Genomic DNA, 18,860 nt, shown 5'->3' on the forward strand with positions numbered 1-18,860 from the left:
AAAACACCTGGAGAATGTACGGTTTCTAGTATGGTCTTATTTATCAGAGTCCCCTGTGAGTCTCCATTCCGAATAGTCAACCAAATTGTACGGGGTTGATACTCAGGGCTAAAACACTTAGGTTCTCCTGCTCCTAAACTGCATACACTATAATCTATGCCTAAGTATCTACACTTAGATACATGTCCTTTACACTCATACTGTGAATGCCAAATAAGGGTCTGGGAAATGTGATTGCCTGTTTTCGTAGTCTTAATGCAAACCTCGCAGCCTGGTGTGTTGGTACCTCTACCTTCCTGAATAATTAAAAACACACATATATACATTATTAAACACATCCCTCCTGACATCTTCTTTCTAACTCTTCGACCGTGCGATGGCACCTCAGCTTCCAGGAAGGTGAGGGCTGCAGGGAATGGAGTCCTTCTGATCCTCACTTTCCTTCACAGAGATCCCTTCAAGACACTCTGACTATGTAACATAGGCAGGTGGTCAGGCTTTATTATGGCCGTCAAAACACCTACTTGCTGATCTCTATAGTTACTCTAGATGTCCCAATATCTCCTCGTTACTCCGACTGAGTTGCACGCTTCACCCGGATCTTGCAGGGATTCTCAGGATCTGGTGTAGCTTGCCAAGAATCTGCTGCTGCTGGTTTAACCCTGGAGTGATGAATCCACGGAGTCACTTCGGCCACCTTTATAGCTGTTGGGGTAGACAAAAGAACAACATAAGGACCCCTCCACTTTGGTCCCAAGGGTACACTGTTCCACTCCTTTATCCAAACTTGGTCTCCTGTATGATAAGAATGGACAGGTGGACAAATATTCACCTATCTTGTACCCATTTCTGTACCTCCTCCATAGTTTTACCCAACTCTACAATCTGCTGCCGGGTAATTCCTTCTCCCAACTGACTCAAATCCCCCCTTAAGTTACTAAGTACAGGAGGTGGACGGCCATACATAATTTCAAAAGGTGAGAGACCCATCCTTCTGGTAGGTGTACTACGAATGCGCAACAGAGCTATTGGTAAAAGAACATTCCACTTGAGTTGGGTTTCTTGACACATTTTTGCCAATTGGCTCTTAATAGTTCTGTTCATCCTTTCCACTTTCCCAGAACTCTGAGGCCTATATGCCGTATGAAGTTTCCACTTAATACCAAGCATATGAGTCAGTTGTTGTAGGCACTGGTGAACAAAGGCTGGACCATTATCTGATCCTATAGAACATGGTAGTCCATATCGGGGTATTATTTCCCGCAACAGAAATCGCACAACTTCTCCTGCTTTCTCTGTACGAGTGGGACATGCTTCGACCCATCCTGAGTAGGTGCACACAGCTACTAGTAAGTAACGATGTCCGCCGGATTTAGGCATTACCGTGTAATCTATTTGAAGATCGGACATAGAGAGCCCTCCCATGTACTGGACTCCCGGTGGTTTCACTGGACCTTGCCTTGCGTTGTTTTTGGCACATAACACACATCTTCGTACAATGGCTTGAGTCAAGTTGGACAATCTTGGTATGTAGAAATGCTTCCTAAGAGATTCTTCCATACTATCTCTCCCGGAATGTGTCCCATTGTGATAGTTCTGGACAATTTCTACAGCTAGCGATGCTGGAATAACTATCCTTCCATCTTCTAACTGATACCAATTATTCTCCAAGTATTTTCCAGCTTCAGTCTTTAACCACTCTTCTTCTTGAGCTGTATGAACTGGAGTCCACTGAGACAGAGGGGTCGGTATGAGAGCAGCTATACACTCCACATATTCCTGTTGTCCCGATTCAGCGGCACGCTTGGCTGCATTATCTGCCATCCGATTTCCTTTCACCACATCACCATCACCTTTCAGATGCGCTCGACAATGTATGATACCAACTTCCTTCGGTTCCCATACGGCTTCCAATAGTTGTAATATTTCAGCTGCGTACTTGATTTCTTTACCCTCTGAGTTCAGTAGTCCTCTTTCTTTATACAAGGCTCCATGGGCATGAGTGGTTAAAAACGCATACTTTGAGTCCGTGTAGATGTTTACCCTCAATCCTTCAGCTAATTGTAACGCTTGTGTAAGTGCGATTAATTCTGCCTACTGTGCCGATGTTCCTTTTGACAATGGCCGAGCTTCTATCACCTTGTCTATGGTTGTCACTGCGTATTCTGCATAGCGAATCCCTTCTTTCACGTAACTACTGCCGTCCGTATAGTACTGGACATCGGGGTTCTGGATGGGAAAATCACGAAGGTCCGGTCTGCTTGAGAACACTTCATCCATCACCTCCAGGCAATCATGTTGACTCTCAGTAGGTTGTGGCAAAAGGGTAGCTGGGTTCAAGGTATTGACAGTTTCAAGATGCACTCTCGGGTTCTCACATAACATGGCTTGATACTTCATACGGCTATTGCTAAACCAATGATTGCCTTTATAGTCTAGCAACGTCTGTACTGCGTGCGGGACTCGCACGTAGAGTTCCTGACCCAGAGTGAGCTTGTCAGCTTCGGCTACCAGCAGGGCGGCGGCAGCTACGGCTCTTAGACAAGGTGGATGACCACTGGCCACTGCATCCAGTTGTTTGGACATATATGCAACAGGTCGTTGCCATGATCCCAAGTACTGTGTCAGTACTCCCACAGCCATCCTTCTTTACTCGTGTAAATATAAGTAGAATGGACGTGTATGATCAGGTAGACCTAATGCTGGGGCGTCTATCAATGCCTTCTTAACATCCTCAAATGCCTTCTGCTGTTCGATAGTCCACAGGAAGGGATCGTGTTCTGTGCCTTTTATAGCTGCATAAAGGGGTTTCGCCAATATTGCATAACTGGGAATCCATATCCTGCAGAAGCCTGCTGCCCCCAAGAACTCTCACACTTGTCTTCTATTCTTGGGTGTTGGTATTTGGCATACAGCTTCTTTTCTCTCTGGCCCCATTATCCTTTGACCTTCAGAGATATGGAATCCCAGATACTTGACAGTTGGCTGACACAACTGAGCTTTCTTCCTGGACACCTTGTATCCTGCCTTCCAAAGAATGTGCAGTATATCATATGTTGCTTGCTGACATATCTCTTTCGTAACTGCCGCTATCAACAAATCATCTACGTATTGCAATAATACACATTCTCCTGGGATGGACTTGAAGTCTAGTAAGTCCTGACTTAATGCTGATCCAAATAGGGTAGGTGAATTTTTAAACCCTTTGGGGCAATCTTGTCCAAGTCATCTGGCGTTTCGAGCCTGTTACAGCATTTTCCCATTGGAATGCAAAGATACACTGGCTTTCTGTAGCAATTCGTAGGCAAAAGAAGGCATCTTTAAGGTCCAAAACTGTAAAGTGAGTAGCCCCGCCCGGAATTAAGGCAAGCAGGTTATATGGATTGGGCACAACTGGATGTATACTTACTACCGCATCTTTGAATGCTCTCAAGTCCTGCACAGGGCGATACTCATCTGTCCCAGGCTTTTGAACAGGCAACAGTGGGGTGTTCCAGGGGGAAGTACAGAATTCTAGGATACCATACCTTATGAACTTATCCAAATAAGACCGTATGTTCTTCTTTGCATTTTGGGGAATATGGTATTGTCTTAGGCTCACTGGATAAACCCCAAGTTTTAGTTCAATCCGTATAGGTGGGATATTGCGAGCAAGTCCTGGTGGGTTACTCTCTGCCCACACTCCTGGTATATTAAACAAGGATTCATCACTCTTAGGGTTTTGGTTGGTCAACACTGTATAAAGTTGCCAGTCTTCTTCCTTCGGTATTGATAATGTCATTATACCTGAGGGACCATTAAACTTCAAGGATATCGTTCCGTTAGGAAGAAATGTTATCTGTGCTTGTAACTTCGACAACAAATCTCGTCCTAGAAGTTGGACTGGACATTCAGGCATATAAAGGAACTGATGTCTTACTACGTGGCCTCCCAATGTACAGAGTCGACTTTTAAGAACCGGTTTAGCAGCACTCCTCCCAGTTGCTCCTATTACAGTGATAGTTCTTCCTGAAGGAGGAGCGACTAGGTTAGTCACCACAGAATGTTCAGCACCAGTGTCAATCATGAAAGAACTCCTTTTTCCCCCTATTGCTACATCGACCATAGGCTCTGCTCGGCCAAGGGGGATGGAGCCCGGTCGGTATCAATAGTCCTCCATGACAGTGTCAGCCAAACCCACAAAGTCTCTATCTTCTCTTTCTCGGGGCCTCTGCGCTGCTGGGTAATACCTATCCCCATGAACGCTTCCTCTATTATTCCCATCATTTCCTCCAGGGCCTCCTCTTCCTCTCGCTCTGCCTCTATAATTATTACTATATCCTGCCCTTGTTCTATCTCTCTCATATTGTTCCCTCTGTGGACACTCACTTCTCCAATGCCCTTCTTCCCTACAGTATGCGCATTAGTTCCTACTTAAAGGCTCCCTATTCCACTTATTCTCGCTTTTCTCAGTTCCCCTATACACTTCCTTTTCCCTTCTATCTACACCCGCGATAGCTACTGCTAACATGTCTGCTTTCCTTCTCATCTTTCGTTCTTCTTCCTTTTTTGTCTCTGTCTCCCTATTCATTTAAACCTTATTTGCTATCTCCATTAGTTGAGTTATAGACATCCCTACAAACCCTTCTAACTTTTGTAATTTTCTCTTTATATCTCCATAAGCCTGGCTGACAAAGGCAGAGTTAACCATCCAGGAATTCTCAGGAGCCTCTGGATTAAAGGGGGTATACAACCGGTATGCCTCCAATAATCGATCATAAAAGGCACTGGGCGACTCATCACATTTCTGCAATACCTCAGCCGTCTTTGACATATTGATCGCCCTTTTCCCTCCGGCTTTCATGCCAGCAATAATGGCGTCCATATAAGCTCTTAAATGGGCCATATCTGCGCCATTAACATTCCAATTCGTATCTGCATTTGGATAATGGGCTGCGGCCCATGCTGCCGGGTTGGCCTGATTTTGAGTACGGGCCACTTCTTCAAGCTCTTTAATTGCCGCCTGATTTATCTGAGTTCTTTCCTCGTTATTGAACAATGTCATAAGTAATTGCTGGCAATCAGCCCAAGTGGGATTATGTGTCTGGATTATAGAGGTAATCAAATCTGTCATGGCTTGAGGTTTATTTGTGTAGGAGGAGTTATGGGTCTTCCAGTTGAATAAATCAGTAGTGGTAAAGGGAACATATAAATACGGGATCAGCATGTTGTAACTGGCCCTCACCGTTAATATGTGTCGGGCCCGGTGTCAGTCGGAGAGGCATTTGATAATGTCGGGGTTGGAATGTACCGGTCAGTTGTCAGGTTAGTATGGGGCTTCGTTGAGGAAGGTCAGTTATGGGTTCCGGTCGAGGGGTAGTAAGACGAGGGGAAGGGGACGCTTTTTCTTTACTGAAGGGAAGATCAGTAAGTAAAATATTCCAGGCTGGGCTGGGAGGAGCCTGACCAGGAACCAGAAATGACGCCAAATCTGGATAGGTGGGGTTAATAGGGGTAGGTACCAGAAGGGGAGGGTTTAAAACAAGTGGGCTAGACTCTGAGCTAGAGGAGGGGGTAGGTGGAGACAATGGAGCAAGGGAGTGGTATTACTAGCAGCACCTCCTCTTCCTCTTCCTGCAGAGGAGGAGTAAGGGGGCGGCATGGGGATCTCTGACTCAGGGGGCGTGTCCAGAATGAGCGTAATCACGGCCCTGGTGGACAAACGAGTTCTGGCCAACATGAGGCGAGATTGCTCCTTGTGGCATACCCTGATCCATTTTGGCAAGTCATTTACGGCCCGCTTCCAACAATTGATATACGGAAACTGGCTGTAAAGTTCAGGCCTACCCGATACAGCCACGTGTACGCGCTGCACCAGATTAGGATCAAGACTACCACGTGGAGGCCATGCAGCCACCAAGGCAGGCCATTCCCTACTACATAAAGTAGTCAGGCGTGTTGGGGACATCTTTACTCCAAAATCATGTACATTGTATCCCTTTTTAAAGTTCTTTAACATACATTCTAAGCGATCAATGGTCTTTGAATCCGACGCACCCCTACTTAGCAACGGAGCGTCGTCTCCAACAGAAGCAAAACAAACACACTTCCAACAGTCACACTCGTTCCCCTTGGCAACAGCACCACGTGGTACAGTTACTAGGCCAAACGCACACAACAAAACATACAGGGAATTCCCGTACACACACAGCTGTTACACCAGTCACTAAATAACTATTACTATACCTTTTGGCGAAACTATACAATCACCCACGTTATAATTCTCAGTATTTAAATTACCCGTCTATAACATGCCCTAGTAACATCGTCTTTACAAACAGTAGTTATAGTACGGTTAGCATTGGTTAAAGTACAATTTTAAAGTCACAGTTCAGTTAGTAATGGTTATGATGTTAAACATACAACATAAACGACAGTTATTAGTTGTTATTTACAGTATCAGTAATTATAATACATGGTTATGGTACCGTGCGCTATGATACAGTTACACACTATTCACACTCTCGCTAGACGGCAGAGCTCACGCTATCTAGCAAGATATACACTCTACTACAATAATGTTTAACGCATTTACAGTTTCCCAACTAATCTATTGGCCAGTACCTCGAGGGACTACCTAAAACAATTTACATCCGTTTTGGTTAGCCGTCGCTGCCCAAGCACCACATATAGCGAACTAGAGGGCGGAATTTACACAGAACCCTCTTAGTCTATCTACTCCAGTGGTAGTCAACCTTTTTCTACCTACCGCCCACTAATGCATCTTTTTGGTTGAAAAAATGTCCTTACCGCCCACCAGTTTTCGCGCAAGTGCGGAATATTTTTTTAGAAAGGAGGGCGTTTTAAAAAAAAAATAAATGTACGTACATTTATCTTTTTATTTCTACTTAATGCATGTTTATAATGTTTTTAACTTTATAAAGTTTATTGAGAAAACAATAAAGTAAATTGAAATTACCTTTACTAGTGATTAATGAGATCCTTGAGGTTGATGCTGCAAGACTAAATATTTGATATCTGGTTTGATTTTCGTAAGGAACAAACAAAGGTCTCCTCTTTCGTTGATATTTAGACGACTTCTCTGTTTGCGCATAATATGATTTCTCATCTGTCCGTCAGCTCCCCTCCTCTCCCTCCTCAATTCCCCTCCCCACCTTTTTTCCCCCCTTTTTTAAATTTTTTAGCCTTCCTTATAGCAAAGCCCAGTGAGAAGGCTGAGCTAGGTATCCTTACACTTACTATTACTTACTATAGCCCACTATAACAGACAGGCACACATACATACAGACACACACACAAGACACACATACAGACACACACACTAGACACATACATACAAACAGACAGGCACACATACATACAGACAAACACACAGACATGCATACAGACACACACATACAAAGACACACACATAAGACATACATACAAAGACACATACACATACAGACAGACACAAGACACACATACATACGACACACATACATACAAAGACACATACAAACACAACACATACATACAAAGACAAGACACACATACATACACACATATATACAGACAGACACATACACACAAGACACATACATACATACATACAAAAACACATACATAAGACACACATACATACACACACATACAGGCAGACACACACAAGACATACATACAAAGACACATACACATACTACTTCCTCCCGCGCGGTCTGTGTGTTAGCTGGGAGGCGTGACGTGCAGTCACTTCCTCCCAGCTCTGTGATGTAATCACAGGGGGCCCGGTCGCGCTGTTAAAGCACCCAGCGCTGACCGGGCCCCCTTACAATGCACATCCATCGGGTGGCCCTGACAGCATGGGTCACCCGATGGACCCCTCCATATGCGGCCCCGGCGGTTTGCCGCGCGGGCCGGGGCCGCAAGTGGTGATGGCGGTACCCGGTCGCAGGGGTACTGCCGGCTCGCACCCGCCCGCCTAATCTCTCAAAATTAGAAAATCCCTACCGCCCACCTGGAACCCTGAAACGCCCACTAGTGGACGGTAGGGACCAGGTTGACGACCCATGATCTACTCTATCAATAGTCTAGTGGGTTCCAAATTTACACGCCTTCCCACTTAGCCAAGATAGGTTGAGATCTAGCGGACAGAATATACAACAGACTCCGCTTAGTCTCCCGGTCCCTCCGACCTAGCGAACGAAATATACACCCTAGATACGCTAGTCTAGACAAGACACCGGTGTCCGGCTTGGGCTATTTACACAGGACCCAGCCTGACTGCAAACCAAGATTAAACGGGCTGACTACAGGGCGTTTAATTACGAGCGGTGCGCCTTCGCTCCTTCCCTCTACTGAGGGGGCCAATGCCATACACAATACAAACCCCTTATGGGACTACCGCACAATCGGTATCCAATACCCCTAGTGGGTCCACCGTCTAAAACAGTAGTCGTCTTACCTCCTCGTTCCTGAACCTGAGTTCACACTCATCGACGGGGGCACCCCAGCACTTACTACGTAGAGGCCGATGATCTCCTGGACAACAGACCAGTGGCGCCGAGACGAAGGGAGGTCCACGCAAAAGTTCAGGGGTGCAGCCGTAGGGAGCGTGGGCAAAGATAGACATTCTCATGCCTCTGCTCTCAGCTTCCGTTGAACGATGAGATTCACGGCCAATGCGCCAAATGATACCGGAGAAACTGATGGAAGCCAAGCACAGAGAGATGGACACAGGTTTCTTCTGGAAGGAAGAGATCTTTATTCGATTCACCGACCTGGACTCAGAGGGACTAATGTCACCAAAAACAGCTAAAATCTGAGCCCCAATCGTACAGTGTAGGCACCTTATATAGACATACAGGGAGTGCAGAATTATTAGGCAAATGAGTATTTTGACCACATCATCCTCTTTATGCATGTTGTCTTACTCCAAGCTGTATAGGCTTGAAAGCCTACTACCAATTAAGCATATTAGGTGATGTGCATCTCTGTAATGAGAAGGGGTGTGGTCTAATGACATCAACACCCTATATCAGGTGTGCATAGGCAACTTCCTTTCCTTTGGCAAAATGGGTCAAAAGAAGGACTTGACAGGCTCAGAAAAGTCAAAAATAGTGAGATATCTTGCAGAGGGATGCAGCATTCTTAAAATTGCAAAGCTTCTGAAGCGTGATCATCGAACAATCAAGCGTTTCATTCAAAATAGTCAACAGGGTCGCAAGAAGCGTGTGGAAAAACCAAGGCGCAAAATAACTGCCCATGAACTGAGAAAAGTCAAGCGTGCAGCTGCCAAGATGCCACTTGCCACCAGTTTGGCCATATTTCAGAGCTGCAACATCACTGGAGTGCCCAAAAGCACAAGATGTGCAATACTCAGAGACATGGCCAAGGTAAGAAAGGCTGAAAGACGACCACCACTGAACAAGACACACAAGCTGAAACGTCAAGACTGGGCCAAGAAATATCTCAAGACTGATTTTTCTAAGGTTTTATGGACTGATGAAATGAGAGTGAGTCTTGATGGGCCAGATGGATGGGCCCGTGGCTGGATTGGTAAAGGGCAGAGAGCTCCAGTCCGACTCAGACGCCAGCAAGGTGGAGGTGGAGTACTGGTTTGGGCTGGTATCATCAAAGATGAGCTTGTGGGGCCTTTTCGGGTTGAGGATGGAGTCAAGCTCAACTCCCAGTCCTACTGCCAGTTTCTGGAAAACACCTTCTTCAAGCAGTGGTACAGGAAGAAGTCTGCATCCTTCAAGAAAAACATGATTTTCATGCAGGACAATGCTCCATCACACGCGTCCAAGTACTCCACAGCGTGGCTGGCAAGAAAGGGTATAAAAGAAGAAAATCTAATGACATGGCCTCCTTCTTCACCTGATCTGAACCCCATTGAGAACCTGTGGTCCATCATCAAATGTGAGATTTACAAGGAGGGAAAACAGTACACCTCTCTGAACAGTGTCTGGGAGGCTGTGGTTGCTTCTGCACGCAATGTTGATGGTGAACAGATCAAAACACTGACAGAATCCATGGATGGCAGGCTTTTGAGTGTCCTTGCAAAGAAAGGTTGCTATATTGGTCACTGATTTGTTTTTGTTTTGTTTTTGAATGTCAGAAATGTATATTTGTGAATGTTGAGATGTTATATTGGTTACACTGGTAAAAATAAACAATTGAAATGGGTATATATTTGTTTTTTGTTAAGTTGCCTAATAATTATGCACAGTAATAGTCACCTGCACACACAGATATCCCCCTAAAATAGCTAAAACTAAAAACAAACAAAAAACTACTTCCAAAAATATTCAGCTTTGATATTAATGAGTTTTTTGGGTTCATTGAGAACATGGTTGTTGTTCAATGATAAAATTAATCCTCAAAAATACAACTTGCCTAATAATTCTGCACTCCCTGTATAGCTCCTCCTATAATCAGTTCCACCCACACGTACTCTTACCCAATCAACAGAATAAAGACTAAATTCCTGTTTGACCACATGGCTTGCCCAGCACAATGGAGGAGGGGAATACTCGTATATCCTGTATTCCTGCACATGCTCCGTACACTACTGATTGTATCGTTGCCATGTGCAACCAACCGACCGATACATCAGCATATGCACGTGCACATACCACGTGGCAATCTCGGCCTACTAAATTTATTTTTACCGAGATTCCACCACAATTATGCACAGGGCCGGACTGGCCCACCGGGATATCAGTAAATTTCCCGGTGGGCCGGGGCACTTGGGGCCGCACAGTGCAGAGTCTTCTCCTCCCCCCACCCAGTACATACAGTCATGTCGGGGGCTTGATAAGCTGAGGAGTGAAGGTCCCCTCTCAGCTCTAGATCGGAACTGTACTTTATGCACTCGCGAGCAGCAGGCACTCCAAAATAAACTTTGAATGCTGTTCGCGAGTGAAGCATAAGGAGCAGGGGAGGGAGGTAGTCCTGTCCCTGCCTGACAGCCTTCGCACACAGGAAGCATGTGACCTGGCAATCAGGCAGAGAATGGCAGCCCACGCGGGTCCTCTGACGTTTTGCTTCCTGTGTGTAAAGTGCTGGCAGGCAGGGAGAGGAGTGAGCAGGAGGCCAGACAGAGCTGCAGGCAGGCTGCTTTTCAGCCAGGAGCTGAGCACAGATCAAGGAGCAAGGTGGGCTCAGTGAGCAGTGGCACCCAGGTATTTTATGTTCATTTCCAAGATTCTTAGGGTGTGTGTATATTTGAGTGTGTAATTGTTTTTGAAGGTATTATGTGTGTCAGTATGGATTAGTGTGTGTGTCAGTATGGATCAATGTATGGATGAATGTAAGTGCCAGTATGGATCAATGTATGTGTCAGTATGGATGTGTGTGTGTGTGTGTGTGTTTCAGTATGGATCACTGTTTGTGTGTGTCAGTATGGATGACTTTGTGTGTGAGTATATGTCACTGTATGTGTGTGAGTCAGTATGGATCATTTTATGTGTGTTAGTATGGATCATTGTATGTGTGTTAGTATGGATCATTGTGCGACAGTGTATGTGAGTATGTGTATATGTGGGCATCAGTCCGTGCCATTGAGTATCCATTAATCAAAAATCTTTGTTTTATTTATTTTTTTAAATGACATGTTGAATTAAAAAAATTTAATACAGGGGCGGGGCCTGACAGCCAAGATGGCCGGTCGAACTTACTGAGAGCTCCAGCACCAGTGGGCCCAATTAAGCTCTTTCTGACCCACATACTGCAGACAGCAGCTCACGGTGCCCAGGAAGTGACACAGAATCGAACGAGGAACGAACGGATACCTGTCATGTCTCGATACGGTATGAGACTGTCAGCACCGGCCATGCGGCCTAACCCGGAGAGGGACCTAGCGCCTGGGGGAAGCAGCCGATCCCCCAGCGTGGAACACGTTCACTCCCGAGGACCCAGCACAGCCCTGCTACCCCCCCTATGGACCGGCGGGGGACATCCCGGTCCTCGCTGGGGACGATTACCCCCACAACTAAGCCTGTAACTCAACCGAAATGCAGTACCTCCAAGGCTGCCACCATAACGGAGCCTGAGCAACCCGAGGTGGGGGTGGAGAAACTGACCGATAGCTACACTGAACAAGTAGACTACTCGGCAAGGCTAGAAGCGATCTTCGAAGCTTTCTGGCACAAACTTGAACGGCGCACACAGCATCACCCTGCTAATACACATGGTGTCAGCTCCTCAAAGCACACACGAGGTCAATACAAAATGGCCGCTGTGCACCAGCCCCAGCGCCCACAGGGCCAACGAAGCCGCCCAACCCTGCACGGCAAACAGAGGCCCCAAGCACCTGCCCGGAGAGGCAAACCTCCCTCTGAACGAGGAGCCCGACAGGACCACAGTCAGTCCCACCGTCCGCACACCCTGAGGGACTCCAAGGAACCGGAGCCCCAGAAGGCACGCGGCCCCACCAAGCTGAGAGGAGCAACCCAAGGACCCGGGGCAGTGATCCCTGCACGAAGTGGGACAGGGAGATCAGACCGGTCATTGCACCACTGCAACAACCTTCCAAGTTACCTGATGGGGTTTGATCTACGTCGGAGCCCTGCACCGTTAGGGGGTTGCAGCGCGGAGACATCCCCAGCATGGCCCGCAAGAGGGGTCGGCTGACCGGCACAGGAAGCAGCCGCTCACAACACGAGCAGAGCCCAGAGACACTCAGGACTAACCCAAACCAAGATGCAGAGCGCAACCCCCAGAGAGATATGTAACGTTAAATATGTGCCACTGACTAATCAACATGTGCCCAAAATCACTATGTGCCTACGAGTAGTATGTTATATACGCCTACTTTAGCATGATCCTAATGTTTAGCTATTTGTTTTGCAATCTCTACCTAAGCTTATTGGATAGCACTATAATGTCTCACTCGCCCATTAGTCATAACTCCAGAGAGCTTGCCACCTGCCATTTTCGAGCCGACAGGTCAGATTGCCTGGCGTCTCATTTAAGCCCTGTGCCCCTCTCACACTTGCGACTCATACACACACCATATAGTGAAAAAAAAGTCAAGCGTGCAGCTGCCAAGATGCCACTTGCCACCAGTTTGGCCATATTTCAGAGCTGCAACATCACTGGAGTGCCCAAAAGCACAAGATGTGCAATACTCAGAGACATGGCCAAGGTAAGAAAGGCTGAAAGACGACCACCACTGAACAAGACACACAAGCTGAAACGTCAAGACTGGGCCAAGAAATATCTCAAGACTGATTTTTCTAAGGTTTTATGGACTGATGAAATGAGAGTGAGTCTTGATGGGCCAGATGGATGGGCCCGTGGCTGGATTGGTAAAGGGCAGAGAGCTCCAGTCCGACTCAGACGCCAGCAAGGTGGAGGTGGAGTACTGGTTTGGGCTGGTATCATCAAAGATGAGCTTGTGGGGCCTTTTCGGGTTGAGGATGGAGTCAAGCTCAACTCCCAGTCCTACTGCCAGTTTCTGGAAAACACCTTCTTCAAGCAGTGGTACAGGAAGAAGTCTGCATCCTTCAAGAAAAACATGATTTTCATGCAGGACAATGCTCCATCACACGCGTCCAAGTACTCCACAGCGTGGCTGGCAAGAAAGGGTATAAAAGAAGAAAATCTAATGACAAATCCTTCTTCACCTGATCTGAACCCCATTGAGAACCTGTGGTCCATCATCAAATGTGAGATTTACAAGGAGGGAAAACAGTACACCTCTCTGAACAGTGTCTGGGAGGCTGTGGTTGCTTCTGCACGCAATGTTGATGGTGAACAGATCAAAACACTGACAGAATCCATGGATGGCAGGCTTTTGAGTGTCCTTGCAAAGAAAGGTTGCTATATTGGTCACTGATTTGTTTTTGTTTTGTTTTTGAATGTCAGAAATGTATATTTGTGAATGTTGAGATGTTATATTGGTTACACTGGTAAAAATAAACAATTGAAATGGGTATATATTTGTTTTTTGTTAAGTTGCCTAATAATTATGCACAGTAATAGTCACCTGCACACACAGATATCCCCCTAAAATAGCTAAAACTAAAAACAAACAAAAAACTACTTCCAAAAATATTCAGCTTTGATATTAATGAGTTTTTTGGGTTCATTGAGAACATGGTTGTTGTTCAATGATAAAATTAATCCTCAAAAATACAACTTGCCTAATAATTCTGCACTCCCTGTATAGCTCCTCCTATAATCAGTTCCACCCACACGTACTCTTACCCAATCAACAGAATAAAGACTAAATTCCTGTTTGACCACATGGCTTGCCCAGCACAATGGAGGAGGGGAATACTCGTATATCCTGTATTCCTGCACATGCTCCGTACACTACTGATTGTATCGTTGCCATGTGCAACCAACCGACCGATACATCAGCATATGCACGTGCACATACCACGTGGCAATCTCGGCCTACTAAATTTATTTTTACCGAGATTCCACCACAATTATGCACAGGGCCGGACTGGCCCACCGGGATATCAGTAAATTTCCCGGTGGGCCGGGGCACTTGGGGCCGCACAGTGCAGAGTCTTCTCCTCCCCCCACCCAGTACATACAGTCATGTCGGGGGCTTGATAAGCTGAGGAGTGAAGGTCCCCTCTCAGCTCTAGATCGGAACTGTACTTTATGCACTCGCGAGCAGCAGGCACTCCAAAATAAACGTTGAATGCTGTTCGCGAGTGAAGCATAAGGAGCAGGGGAGGGAGGTAGTCCTGTCCCTGCCTGACAGCCTTCGCACACAGGAAGCATGTGACCTGGCAATCAGGCAGAGAATGGCAGCCCACGCGGGTCCTCTGACGTTTTGCTTCCTGTGTGTAAAGTGCTGGCAGGCAGGGAGAGGAGTGAGCAGGAGGCCAGACAGAGCTGCAGGCAGGCTGCTTTTCAGCCAGGAGCTGAGCACAGATCAAGGAGCAAGGTGGGCTCAGTGAGCAGTGGCACCCAGGTATTTTATGTTCATTTCCAAGATTCTTAGGGTGTGTGTATATTTGAGTGTGTAATTGTTTTTGAAGGTATTATGTGTGTCAGTATGGATTAGTGTGTGTGTCAGTATGGATCAATGTATGGATGAATGTAAGTGCCAGTATGGATCAATGTATGTGTCAGTATGGATGTGTGTGTGTGTGTGTTTCAGTATGGATCACTGTTTGTGTGTGTCAGTATGGATGACTTTGTGTGTGAGTATATGTCACTGTATGTGTGTGAGTCAGTATGGATCATTTTATGTGTGTTAGTATGGATCATTGTATGTGTGTTAGTATGGATCATTGTGCGACAGTGTATGTGAGTATGTGTATATGTGGGCATCAGTACGTGCCATTGAGTATCCATTAATCAAAAATCTTTGTTTTATTTATTTTTTTAAATGACATGTTGAATTAAAAAAATTTAATACAGGGGCGGGGCCTGACAGCCAAGATGGCCGGTCGAACTTACTGAGAGCTCCAGCACCAGTGGGCCCAATTAAGCTCTTTCTGACCCACATACTGCAGACAGCAGCTCACGGTGCCCAGGAAGTGACACAGAATCGAACGAGGAACGAACGGATACCTGTCATGTCTCGATACGGTATGAGACTGTCAGCACCGGCCATGCGGCCTAACCCGGAGAGGGACCTAGCGCCTGGGGGAAGCGGCCGATCCCCCAGCGTGGAACACGTTCACTCCCGAGGACCCAGCACAGCCCTGCTACCCCCCCTATGGACCGGCGGGGGACATCCCGGTCCTCGCTGGGGACGATTACCCCCACAACTAAGCCTGTAACTCAACCGAAATGCAGTACCTCCAAGGCTGCCACCATAACGGAGCCTGAGCAACCCGAGGTGGGGGTGGAGAAACTGACCGATAGCTACACTGAACAAGTAGACTACTCGGCAAGGCTAGAAGCGATCTTCGAAGCTTTCTGGCACAAACTTGAACGGCGCACACAGCATCACCCTGCTAATACACATGGTGTCAGCTCCTCAAAGCACACACGAGGTCAATACAAAATGGCCGCTGTGCACCAGCCCCAGCGCCCACAGGGCCAACGAAGCCGCCCAACCCTGCACGGCAAACAGAGGCCCCAAGCACCTGCCCGGAGAGGCAAACCTCCCTCTGAACGAGGAGCCCGACAGGACCACAGTCAGTCCCACCGTCCGCACACCCTGAGGGACTCCAAGGAACCGGAGCCCCAGAAGGCACGCGGCCCCACCAAGCTGAGAGGAGCAACCCAAGGACCCGGGGCAGTGATCCCTGCACGAAGTGGGACAGGGAGATCAGACCGGTCATTGCACCACTGCAACAACCTTCCAAGTTACCTGATGGGGTTTGATCTACGTCGGAGCCCTGCACCGTTAGGGGGTTGCAGCGCGGAGACATCCCCAGCATGGCCCGCAAGAGGGGTCGGCTGACCGGCACAGGAAGCAGCCGCTCACAACACGAGCAGAGCCCAGAGACACTCAGGACTAACCCAAACCAAGATGCAGAGCGCAACCCCCAGAGAGATATGTAACGTTAAATATGTGCCACTGACTAATCAACATGTGCCCAAAATCACTATGTGCCTACGAGTAGTATGTTATATACGCCTACTTTAGCATGATCCTAATGTTTAGCTATTTGTTTTGCAATCTCTACCTAAGCTTATTGGATAGCACTATAATGTCTCACTCGCCCATTAGTCATAACTCCAGAGAGCTTGCCACCTGCCATTTTCGAGCCGACAGGTCAGATTGCCTGGCGTCTCATTTAAGCCCTGTGCCCCTCTCACACTTGCGACTCATACACACACCATATAGCATAATCATACAACACATGTCTGAGTACCTCACATAGACTGCCTTTGTGGCTCTACCATCCACGTCCTACATAAACTCTAGCTTGATATGTCCTGCAAGTATCATTAATGAATAGGGCTCTTGCAACACCATGTCACAAGCATGTCTATTATACCACAAAAATGTGCATCCCTGTAATGTGCCTTGCAACGAAAACTGATACCTACCCTGTCCGTTATGTCTGTTGCGCTGTCGTGGCACCACGGACCAGCCTGTTATTCTTGTTACAACAATTCCTAATCAGCGCTGACTTCGATGAAAGTTAGACATGGTCAATATTAAGTTAATGTTTCAGCTAAACAGACTAACAGATGTCAATACGCTAAGTTACGCCTAAATAATCTTTGCCCTATCTCGCAAATCGGTCTCCATGCTAAAGCACGTTAAGCGAGATCCTTATCATCACCGGTAATATGCCTGTCTCTACAGAGTGAACCCAATTTGCTAGCATATACGCTAAAACCGTTCCTCTTATGTGGAAGTAATCTATTTAGTTCTAGCATGTTACTAATTCCCACAGTTACCGCATTAATTTAAACATGTTTGTAAGACTTATACACCTATACCGATGTAATGCGATACCTTAATGCTATGTCTTTTAAGCCTGATAAAAAAGAAAATTGTGCCTGTTAAGAATATACCCCGCATGCTCGCGTGGGGAAAGCCTGAGGATTGCCTTCGGGGTACCTCATGCCTACCTGTAATTTATGGGTGCACTACAAAAATAGAGAATTTTAAAAAAATAAAAAAATTTAATACAGCTTTGCTTTATCTATGTGATTTGTGGAAGTATTATGCATACATACATACATATGCACAAATGGTATTATATCACTATATATATATATATATATCTGTGTATGTATATATATCACAAGCATAATTTTATTAATTATTATGTTTATAATATATAATATATTCATGCATAATACACTTGGAAATTACACACACACACACACACACATTATATATATATATATATATATATATATATATATATATATAAAACGTATGAAGGGTTTGACATTTGCCAAAGGGTTTTTACTAATATTTTTAATTTTAAAAAGTGAAAATCCAAATTTCATAATTTAAACCAAAATTTAAAATTTGAAACAAAATTTCAACTTGGGTATAGTGACAGCTTGACTATTGTAGACTAAATTTTGCAATTTACATTTTTATTCACAAAAATATTAGTTTAGTGGATGCCTATCTCTCAGTCTTTCATTCCCTGGTATCAAACTACATACAACGAAGAGTGCGCTCATTGGAATGAGGACTAAGCAAAATAACATTTATTTAAATCAGACGTGAGCAGCATTCAGTCAATGTTTCATTCCCATTACTGGATCTCTCAAAATTATAAGGATGACACGTTGAAGTAATATGTTGCACATCGGATTAGAATAAAGCAATATTGTTTATTTTAAATCCTGTGAGCGCGCTCCTTCTTGTTGGTTAAATAATTGTAACTGTATATCGGTCACAGCTGGCACAATTAATAATAGGGCTGCTATAACATTTTTCCAGGGCTGCTTTTTATTCACAGTCTGGCCCTGATTATGCCCAGGACATACTTGAAAACGAGAGAAATCTCGATGTATCCATGCTGGTAAAATATTTTATAAATAAATGTGCGATTTACACAGCTAAATGTTTTTGGTAGCCATCAAGAGCATGTCTAGCATTAACATAGACTGCGATCTCCGGGGTCTTCGATTATCTGTGTGACTCCAGTCCACCCTCATTGTCTGCATTGTGCGCTCATGGCGCTCTGAGTGTCGAGGATGCCAGGCTGGGCCCTGCAATGCACATGGAGGGAGGGGCTGTGCGCCAGAGCATTCATCGCTGCTCGAACTGCGGGCGTTCTGTATAAAGCGCAGTACTGGTGCGAAGTTATTTTAGTGCAGCGATCAGCAGCAACATTCCATCGGTTTCCTTGGTGACCATTCTACTTATAGAACGCTGCTCAATATCTGCTGCGGCTGCATTATCCTCTATGCAGTGACTGAACAGCCCTGTTTAAATGAGCCATGTGCTGCCAACCATCAGGACCTACCTAGCAATCCTG

This window comes from Pelobates fuscus, chromosome 3 (assembly GCF_036172605.1).
Source record: "Pelobates fuscus isolate aPelFus1 chromosome 3, aPelFus1.pri, whole genome shotgun sequence".
Taxonomy (NCBI): domain Eukaryota; kingdom Metazoa; phylum Chordata; class Amphibia; order Anura; family Pelobatidae; genus Pelobates; species Pelobates fuscus.